A 10851-nucleotide genomic window follows, 5' to 3' on the forward strand; every position below is an offset into this window, starting at 1 on the left:
AGGAAATAGTTTGCGGGATGGGTGCAGACAGTAGGGGGTGTGAACTGGTAAATGTATATGGACACAGTATGAGTAGCGATGGGAAAAATGTATGTGGACACAGTATGGGGAGAGAGGGTAATGGGATGTGTGCAGACACAGTATGGGGAGTCAGGGGAATGTGTGAGCAGACAGTATAGAGAGTGAGGGGGTAAATATATGAGGAGACAGTATGGTGAACAGGTGGGATGTTAGAGGAGACAGTATGAGGAGGGAGGGGAATAGTGTGAGACGACAGTATATTGCAGATATTTTTATTTAGGAGCATTATAATGACACTTCTATCTTTAAGGGCATCGTGTGGAGAATTGGTGCAGAAGACCGGAGAAGATGGAAGTCTACAGAGACGAGATGTGGATGAGAAAACTCATTATGGGGTCTGGACAAGAAGAAGTAAAGAAGGAGAACGACTCCAGAGACGACGTCATCTATAAGGTACCTGGATGTAAATAATATTTGTTATACTGACTTATTCTCATGTTTTTATTTATGTTAGGAATATTAAAGGGGTTGTCCAGGTCGGTGATGAGTCTGCAGTCATTCTATGTGACTGCAGACTTCTGAATTCTCACAGTGCTCACTGAACACTGTTAGGATTCTCTCGTGCCGGTAATTTACATACATGCGGTCACATGCTGACTAGACATGCGTGGCCTCACTCAATGAAAATGAACAGAGAGAGGCGGGGCATGTCGAGTCGGAATGTGGCCAGAAGTATATAAATCACATGCTTGTGCTGTGCTGACTGTACATCGGCAAGGGAGAATCCTAAAAGTGTGCAGTGCATTCGTTGTGAGAATTCTGTCATCACATGGACACTTCACTCATATGCGATTTTCACAGTTATGGTCTTGTGACAACAAGCATCTCATCCTGCTTTCAGTTTTTTCACTGAACATTGAGAGCATTAGGGAGAGCAGCTTGTGGGTACTTGCAAGTCGCATATGTACTTGGGGGAGGGGGGGCGCCAAACCAAATTCTTGCCCTGGGTGCCAGAAAGCCTAGATACACCTCTGGGGCTACAGACACATTTGGACAAAGTTTTAGGTTTACTTCATCAGGTACATGCATCTAGCAGAAATCTCAAGGCAATAAACACGTTAGCAGTAAGCCTGTGTGCACACGTTCAGGTTTTTTTGCGTTTTTTTAGCATTTTTCCCTATGCAAAAACACTTAAAAAAACAGATACATTAAGCATTCTATTATTAGAATGCACTCCGCAATTTTTGTGCCCATGATGCGTTTTTTTCACCGCCAAAAAAATACATTGCGGAAAAAAATGCAGCACGTTCATTAATTTTGCAGAAAATCTGCGGATTTGCCACTATGTTCATTGTTTTTGGATGCTCCGGAAAAAAACGCGAAAAATCCACAAAAAAACGCAAAAAACGCGAAAAAAATCGCAAAAAAATAATGCAGATTTCCTGGGAATGAGTCCAGTTTTTCTCAGGAAAAATCTGCTTACATGGGCACATAGCCTTAAAGAAAGTATTGCACAGAGCAACCAGCAGTGCGTGCCTGTAAAATGTGGATAGAGAGCCTCGACGGAGAAAGCTATCCAAAATGAAGAGGCTTAAGGCCCCTTTACATTTAGCGATGCACCAGCGATCCCGACCACGATATGACCTGGTCAGGATCGCTGGTGCAACGCTAAATGGTCGCTAGTGAGCTGCCACACAGGCAGATCTCAAAGCGACATAGCGACGCAGCAGCGGTCATTACTTACCTTTCAGATGTGGCGATCCTGACGTCCTCCCGCCCGCGTCCACACGTCACTCGTTGGCGCCAGCAGGAAGCCTAGCAGGAAGCGCCCGACGAGAAATGGAACTGCACGATCTCATGCGATCAGCGACAGACAGCTGGGGAGTCGGTTGGAGGTAAGTATCACACATAGCGTCACAAAATCGGTGACGCTGTAGTGATATTGCTATGTGTAAAGGCCCCTTTAGGATGAATGTTATCTCTGTGTTATCACCAGAATCAAATCTTTGAGAAGATGAAAGCATTGCTTGAATATCTCATGGTGGTTAACTTGCTAATAAAAATTTGCCAAACAGACATTGAGAGAAATACAAGTCAAACACTTTTTCTATGGATATTTTTAAATGCCCGTAATAAAAAAGGGTGTGCATGAGTTGCAATACCAGGCATACCTATGGAGAACTGTGAAAATAGTGTAGAATCGCTAGTTTAATAACCCCCACCTCTCCTATTTTGTCCGCCCCACCCGCTGTTCTTTGGCACCAGCCAATGACTGCTTACAGCTGGAGCTAGGTGAAAAAGCAGGAGCAGGGAAGTGTTTTCATGGGGGCTGCAGCAAGTTGGCACAGTGAATATTATCCCTTGTTGTTTTATACCATTGTCTGTTGTATGTAATTGGTTCATGAAGCTTAAAACCTCTTTTAGGCTGTGTGCCCACGTAGCGATTTTTAAGCGTTTTTGCCGTGATTTTCGGTGCGAAAACGCAGCGAAAAAGTTTAAAAATCGTGTACAGAACGCCCCCCATGCATTCCTATGGCATTCCGCACATGCTGTGCTAATGCTGCGCTTTTTTCCGTGGCGGAATCGCATCGCGGAAAAAATCGCAGCATGCTCATTCTTTTGTGCGGAATCGCAAAGAATTGCCGCGATTCCGCACCCATAGGAATGCATGAGAATCACTGACTTCCCGCATGTGGCTATGCCCACCATGCGGGAAGTTAAGCGTCTCATGTGCGGTTGGTACCCACGGTGTGGAGGAGAGGAGACTGTCCTCCAGGCCCTGGGTACCATACCCCAGTGAAAAAAAGAATAAAAATAAAAAATCGGGGTATATTTACCTTCCGACGTCCCGCGCTGCATTCCCGGCCTAAGCGTTCCCAGTAATGCCTTGCGGCAAGGCCCTGTGATGACGTAGTCTCGCGTGACTCTAGCGGTCTCGCGAGATCGCTATAGCAACCCGAGACTACGTCATCACAGGTCTCGCAAGGCATTACTGGGAACGCTGATGCCCGGGAATGCAGCGCGGGACGCCGGAAGGTAAATATACCCCGATTTTTTAATTTTTTTTAGCATTTTAACATTCTATCTTTTACTATTGATGCCGCATAGGCAGCCTCAATAGTAAAAACCTGGTCACACTTGTCAAACACTATGTTTGACGAGTGTGACCAACCTGTCAATCACTTTCCAAGCGATGCTTCAAATCGCTTGGAAAGTGCTTGAATATCGCACACGAAAATCGCGGCAAAATCGCAATCATAATCGCGGTAAAATCGCGGTGAAATCGCGCTGCAAAAACCGCACGATTTCTGGGAAGGAGTCCGGTTTTTGGTGTGCGTTTTAACACGCAACGTGGGCACATAGTCTTACAGCATATTTTAATTTTTTTCACAAATGCATGACAAGGTCTGAAATGCCTTGCAGATAGGAGGGGGTCAGGATAAGGTTGGGCAGACAGGGAAACAGGTAAATCCTCCTGTGGTCCCCTTTTCAGGAGTTGGCCACTACTCATCTACATGAGCCGCGTCTTGCACAATATAATTAACTCCTTAGCTACCAATTTTGACCTTAATGAACTAACCAATTTTTACAATTCTGACCACTGTCATTTTAGTAACATAGTAACATAGTTATTAAGGTTGAAGGAAGACTTTAAGTCCATCTAGATCAACCCATATCCTGTCCTAACTTGCCCTAACATGTTGATCTAGAAGAAGGTAAAAAAAAACCCATGTGGCAAACAGTAAGCTTCACATTGGGGAAAAAAATTCCTTCCCGACTCCACATACGGCAATCAGACTAGCTCCCTGGATCAACGCAATATTAAGGAAACTAGTGTATATACCCTGTACTATTATACTTTTCAAGAAAGGCATCCAGTCCCTTCTTAAATTTTAGTAGGGAATCACTCATTACAACATCATTTCAACGAATTCCACTGATTCTGAGAATGTTTTTTGTGACATATTGAAATTCATGTTAGTGGTAAAATTTCTTTGATATGACGTTTATTTATGAAAAAAATGGAAATTTGGAAAAAAGTTTGAAAATTTAGCAATTTTCAAACTTTTAATTTTTGTGCCCTTAAATTAGACAGTTATGTCACACAAAATAGTTGCTAAATAACATTTCCCACATGTCAACTTTACATCAGCACAATTTTGGAAACATAATTTTTTTTTGTTAGGATGTTATCCGGGTTGAAAGTTTAACAGTGATTTCTCATTTTTCTAACAAAATTTACAAAACCATTTTTTTAGGGACCACATCACATTTGAAGTGATTTTGAGGGGTCTATATGACAGAAAGCACCCAAAAGTGACACCATTTGAAAATCTGCACCCCTCAATGTGCTCATTCATATTCAAGAAGTTTATTAACCCTTCAGGTGTTTCACAAGAACTAAAGCAATGTGGAAGGAAATAAATAACATTTAACTTTTTCAGAAAAAATTTTCTTTAGATCCAAACTTTTTTATTTTCACAAGGGTAACAAGAGAAAATGGACCACAAAATTTGTTGTGCAATTTCTCCTGAGTACACCGATGCCCCATATGTTGAGGAAATGCACTGTGTGGGCGCATAGCAGGGCTCGGAAGGGAAAGAGCACTGTTTTACTTTTTAAACGCAAAATTGGCTGGAATCAATGGCGGGCACCATGTCACATTTGGAGAACCCTTGATGTGCCTAAATAGCGTTACCGGGCGCAGCGCACGGTCGCCACTAAACCCCGCCCCCAGCTGCGCCCCCTCCGGTCAGCTTCTCCTCTGATCGCGTGACGCTGCATGCGATCAGCATACCCTATATTTAGCGCTGGGTATGCTGGTCGGGCGCTGGTACACTTTTGCCGGTGCTTGCGCCCTTTTGGCACAAAAAAAGGTTGCAAACGCCGGCAAAAGTGTGCCAGCTCACGACCAGCGTACCCAACGCTAAATATAGGGTATGCTGATTGCATGCAGCGTCATGCGATCAGAGGAGGAGCTGACCAGAGAGGGCACAGCCGGGGCGGAGCTTAGCGGTGGCCATGTGCTGCGCCCAGTAATGCTAGTGTGAAACTAGCCTTAGACACCCAAAAAACATGCAGGGATCTGCGATACCCAGTGCATATCCGAGCACCTGATGCACACTGGGGTAGCGAACACTTTCACTCAACACTAGCCGTCATATTAGCATAATTTTTTTTACTTTTGAAAAACTTCCAACTCTAACTCCAATCCTACCATAGCCCTAACCCGAACCCTAGCCCCAACACAACCTTAACCCCAACCCCCAACCTTAACCCTAACACAACCTTAACCCTAGCCCCAACACACCCTTAACCCCAAACCTAACCCTAACACAACCCTAACCCCAACACAACCCTAACCCCTAACACAACCCCAACCCTACACAACCTTAACCCCAATCCTAACCCTAACTCAACCCTAACCCCAACCCTATCCCCTACACAACCCTAATCTCTAACCCTAACACAACCCTAAGACAACCCCTACATTAACACAAACCTAACCTCAACTCTAACCTTAACACACCCCTAACGCCAACACAACCCTAACCCCTAACACAATCCCTACCCTAAAACAACCCTAACCTTAACCCTAACCCTAACACAACCATAACTCCAACCCCAATTCTAACCACAACCTTAACACAACCCTAACCCTAACACAACCGTAACCACAGCCCGAACTGCAAAGAATGGAAAAATTTAAAATCCTGGAGATTTTTCAACACTGGATGATGCTATTTTCTTATTTCTCAGTGTCGTTAAAAAGCGGCGCTGAGTAATAAGTACCCATAACTGCTGCCATTGAAAGGCGCATTGGTGGTCATTAAGGGGATAATGCAGCATTTACAGACAAAATTATTTAATTACTCATATAACAAACATCACTGTTTGTGGTAGCTCTTCATAAGAGCTTCTATAGAAAGACAGAGTGGCTAATGCTTAGCCTATCAGATAATAAGGGTTGCCCTAGCTTTCACCATTTAACCACAGTACATAGATTAGAACTTAAACAGTGGTACATTGGTTGGGACCACAAGAAGGTTGGTAGCCTGAGAAGCAAGCAGGTGGCAAGAGGAGTATTCAAACTGTTGAACAATGTAAATAAAGCCTTAAAAACAGGACACTCATCTGCGCGAGATTCTGCCTCCAGATCTTATTTTTAATAATAGGCTATTTTAACAGTCTGAAACATGTAACTATCACAATGCTGTAGATCTGGACTGAAACATGAACCTATCACAGTGCTGTAGAACTGAACTTTGTCTCCTTACAAACACATTGGCTACAGCTCTCAAGGCTCTTCTGTATTGCAACACTGGTTACCTGTGAGATGGAAGCTGAAGCACTGAGAGGAAACTGCAGATGTGATAGTTATAGTCACACACAGCTCTGCAGCAAGATCAGGAGAGCAGCCATTACATATCACACTGTTAACGACCCCTTTTATTTAAAATAACCTCTGGAGTCAGATTCTCTTTCAGATCTGTCTAAGGCACTATTTATTTACAGCTCATTTGCATATAGGAAAAACGTGTATTTCTGAGGAATAAGACATCAAAGATATCAAGGTGTCATTTTATTCAGCTTTTTAAGAGCTACATGCCAATACAGATGGCTTATAAGGTTTGAGCGCAATGACAGATTACTTTAAAGCCCCCCATAAATAACAGACTAATGTTGTCTGACAGTCTACTGTGTATAATGGCCCTGGACAATTTCAGTCTGCCAATCAATTACTCTGCGAGAGATAAGCCACTGCTAGACATGTTTTGTGACAGGTCTCTTATAGAAAACATAGGAACCCTCAGCTGAACACGTGTTCATGTGTATAGGTAAGCAGCCAAGATGACTGCTTTCCAAAAGATCAGCTGAATGAATGATCGGTTCTCTAATGCATATGGCAGGCTTCACGTTTGTGCTCACTCCTTTAAGACTGGCATACAAACATCGGTCTTAATCAATTAGGGCTACAGTATCTAAATAACGGCTTACTGTAAAAGGTGAACTATTTTGGCTAGTGATATAAAGATCTGCACTAAAGAATATGGTCAATATTGGCACTCTTTTCAAGAATATCTGATAAAAATAATGAGAATAATAATGTCTAAACTCAGCCTAAAGCTTATTTTAGAGCGCCATAATTCAGACACATTTTAGCATAACTATTACAATTGCTAAACCTGGCACTCCAGCAGTAATACTGAACTGCCCCTAGTTCAGTATAGCAGTAGTGGCCCTTTTAAACAGGCCATTTCACGTCACACTGACCCGTTGAAATGTTGGTGTGACATGAAATGTCCGCCGTCCCTAAGGATACCTGCTTCTCCATTTCCATGTTTTAACACGTTTGAATAAAGGAAAATTTTACAAGAAATGCTTCCTTCTGGTAGCGCACCTTTCAGGCAGGGTGACAACCAGCCGCAAACAGCTCCATCTGACTCCATAAAGGTATGCCTAATTTAATGGTGTCAATCTTTTTTTTTTTTCTGACAAATAACTTAATTAGTGCAGGACTCCACTAAGCACAGTGGGTACCGCTAATAAGGGTAGACTATGCGGCTGCTGTGAGACTCCGTGATTCATGGGGGGCCCAATGCCAAATGGCACTGCTCTCCTCCCTCTGCCCAGAGTCGCAATTTCAATGATATCTGATCCTCAGGATGCACTGTTTTATGGAATTAATTTTATTACATTTTGATCAGACAGGCAGTGCTGAGCATTAAGTACAATAAATGATTTGCTTATGCTTGTGCATTAAAATAAATTAGAACATGACAACTGAAATATGTTGATGTGTGTGGTGTTTGCTTGCCATATTGTGATTTATGTTCCTTGTCAATATCTTTGATTTGTGGCAAGCAGTGCACGGCATTTTTTAAAACAAAGGGCATACATAAGCTATTATATGACCCCCACTTCTTATATTTTTGACAGCATTATTGCTTTGCAGCATTTTTTCCACACCTACAATATCTAATAGTACTTTTGCACAGCATTGTGTATGAACTATGTGTATATATATATATATATATATATATATATATATATATATATATACATATATATATATACACTTATATATATATATACATATACCATATTTTTTCGGGCTATAAGACCGAATGCATGCTTATCGGGTGATTGAGGCAGTGGTGGAGCAGGGTCCCTTCCTCAGGAAGTGGGCGGCAGCAGAAATGTGGCGATTCTGTGGGCCCGATGATGGTGGTGAGCAGAGCGGAGTGCATCAATGTTTTCCAGGCGCCAATTTTCCCAGCACTGTGTGCTGTCGAAGGTGGCCATTTTCTTTAGACTGTGGTCTTCAGGGAAATGACCCCCAGAGGCCACGCATGCGCAGATTGAGATCTGGGCTGCCGGAAAAAGCAATAATGCACTCCACTTTGCTTAGTGCTGACACTGGGTCGACAGCATCGCCATACTTTTACCACAGCCGGCTTCTTAAAGAAGGGACCCTACTCCTTGCAACCCGTTCTGCTCTTCCTCACCGCCGACACTGGACCCGCAGCGTAGCAATGATGGGATACCCCTTCCTCCCACCCAGTGCCCACAGCATTGCCCCACTTCTGCCACCAGCTTCTTGAGGAACAGACCATGCCTCCTGTGACTCCACTCCACCGCCGCCGGCCCTCAGGTAAGATACCTTAAATTCGGACTAAAAGATAGACACCCTCTCATAAAAATCTTTTCTTTTCCCTGTTTTCCACCCCAAAATTTGGGGTGGGTCTTATAGTATGAAAATTACAGTATATAGATTGAGATATAGAAATGCACTGGTAGCAGATTATTTTGCAAAGTGAGTGAAGAAAAGAGAAATCTAAATCAAATCAATATTTGGTGTGTCTATTCCTTGCCTTCAAAATAGCATCTAAGCTTCAATTCTAGATACACTTGCACACAGTTTTTGAAGGAACTCAGCAGCACAGATCTCAATGCTAAGAAATATAGACACATACTGTGCTTATCCATCATGCAATGCCATCAGTAAATCATCTGATTGTCTCCAAATGTTTTCTGCAGCAGGATAACGACCCCAAACATACAGCCAATATCATTAAGAGCTATCTTCAGCTTAAAGAAGAACAAGTGATGATATGACCCCACAGAGCCCTGATCTAAAAAAGAAAAGGATTTGTGCAAGTCTACAGTCACAGAAGATCAGTGGTTAGTTCTGCAAGATATTTGGAGCAACTTCCCTGCCAAGTTTCTTCAAAAACTTTGTGAAAGTGCATTGAGTAGAATTAATGCTGCTTTGAAGGCAAAGGGTAGTCACCAATGATGAGCGAGTATACACATTGCTTGGGTTTTCCCGTGCATGTTCGAGTGTCCTCCGAGTATTTTGGCGTGCTCTGAGATTTAGTTTGTGTCGAAGCAGCTGCATGATTTGCTGCTGCTGGACAGCCTGAATACATGTAAGGAATGGCTGTTTGTTAGGGAATCCCCACATGTATTCAGGCTGTCTAGCAGCTACAAATCATGCATCTGCTTCGACACAAACTAAATCTCTGAACACACCAAAACACTCGGAGGACATCCAAGCATGCTTGGGAAAAGTCGAGCAATGAGTATATTCGCTCATCACTAGTAGTCACACCAAATATTGATTTTAGAATTCAATATTTTTTATTTACTTAGCATTTTGTTAGCTGGTAAAAGTAAACTAATAACACTTCAATGTTTAAGATTCTTAATTTGCAGCACCTGACCAAAACTTTCCCGCAGTACTGTATATTGATAATATTATTTACATACCGTAAGTGCAATATTTTATTACATTTATTAGCATTCTGTTCAGACTGGTGTTGGAGCATTTACATCATGTTTTCATTGCTCTTTGATGACCTGGAGGGCGATCTGCACTACTCTTTTCTACAGAAAAAAATAATTCTAAAGCAAGTCAAAGGGATCTATCTGAATCTGTCAGACAGATCCATTATAACCAGCACAGACTCAGCAATAACAGAATTTATTGAGTCAATGTGAACACCTCCTTACAATTAACGGTAAAAATAAATATTACTATAAATATGCTATCATACTTGTGATAGTGCGTGTAACCACTAACCACGTGTGATTTTACACGTAATATCACATGTGTTATTAGTAATAATCATTATTTAAAATTACTGCTATATCTGGCATTGTTGTAAGTATTAAGAACTACTATTAATTGGCTGCAGTTGACATAATAGCTATGTACAGTCCGGCACACTTTTCTTGTCCTTCTATTAATGAACGGCCATGTCAGTAGATACAGTCACTTACACTATGCTTGAAGCCATCTGCTCCCATAAACAAGAATAGACTGTCCCACAGAGATGAGCTCATAAAACAAAACATAAAACACAGACACAATATATATGAACATAGTCAACAGGAAAAAAAATCTAAATATCTTACCAATTTTCTGCCAATAAATGTGTCAAACTGATAATTCTCTTCAAGTGAAAGTCTAGGACAGTGAGCTTCCTCTTGCCGTTGACATCCAGTTTATCTCTACTAGCTTCTCTCCCATCCATCCAACAAAAGACACTGTCCCTAATCCCCTGCTAGGAAACCAGAGTACACACTGGCACACCAAATGACTTCAGCAGACAAACAAGTCTCTGGGGCCCGTCCCAGTATCTCCTCAATCTATTCATCTATTACAATATGGAAATCCTCTTAGTACAAAGAGAGAGACCATTTGCTCCAAACAACAACAATATAGACATATATGTACTGTATGTATACGAGAATACAAGGAATGGGCATATATATAACTGACGGGCGATGGCAGTACATGTAGACATTTTCTAATATGAGGAT

The 10851-nt window shown here is 42.1% G+C and overlaps 1 protein-coding gene across 1 annotated transcript in view; it reads right to left on the bottom strand.

Annotated features, from left to right (window-relative positions):
- Positions 1-10529, bottom strand: part of MID1 (midline 1) — a 408210-nt gene extending 397681 nt beyond the window's left edge. The window contains exon 1 of the mRNA XM_073566001.1: positions 10444-10529. The gene's annotated coding sequence lies outside the window, so the exon portion shown is untranslated. The remainder of the gene's footprint in view (positions 1-10443) is intronic.
- Positions 10530-10851: the final 322 nt, after the last annotated feature.

Source organism: Dendrobates tinctorius, unplaced genomic scaffold (assembly GCF_039654945.1).
Source record: "Dendrobates tinctorius isolate UK_male_01 unplaced genomic scaffold, ASM3965494v1 ptg000016l, whole genome shotgun sequence".
NCBI classification, from domain to species: Eukaryota; Metazoa; Chordata; class Amphibia; order Anura; family Dendrobatidae; genus Dendrobates; species Dendrobates tinctorius.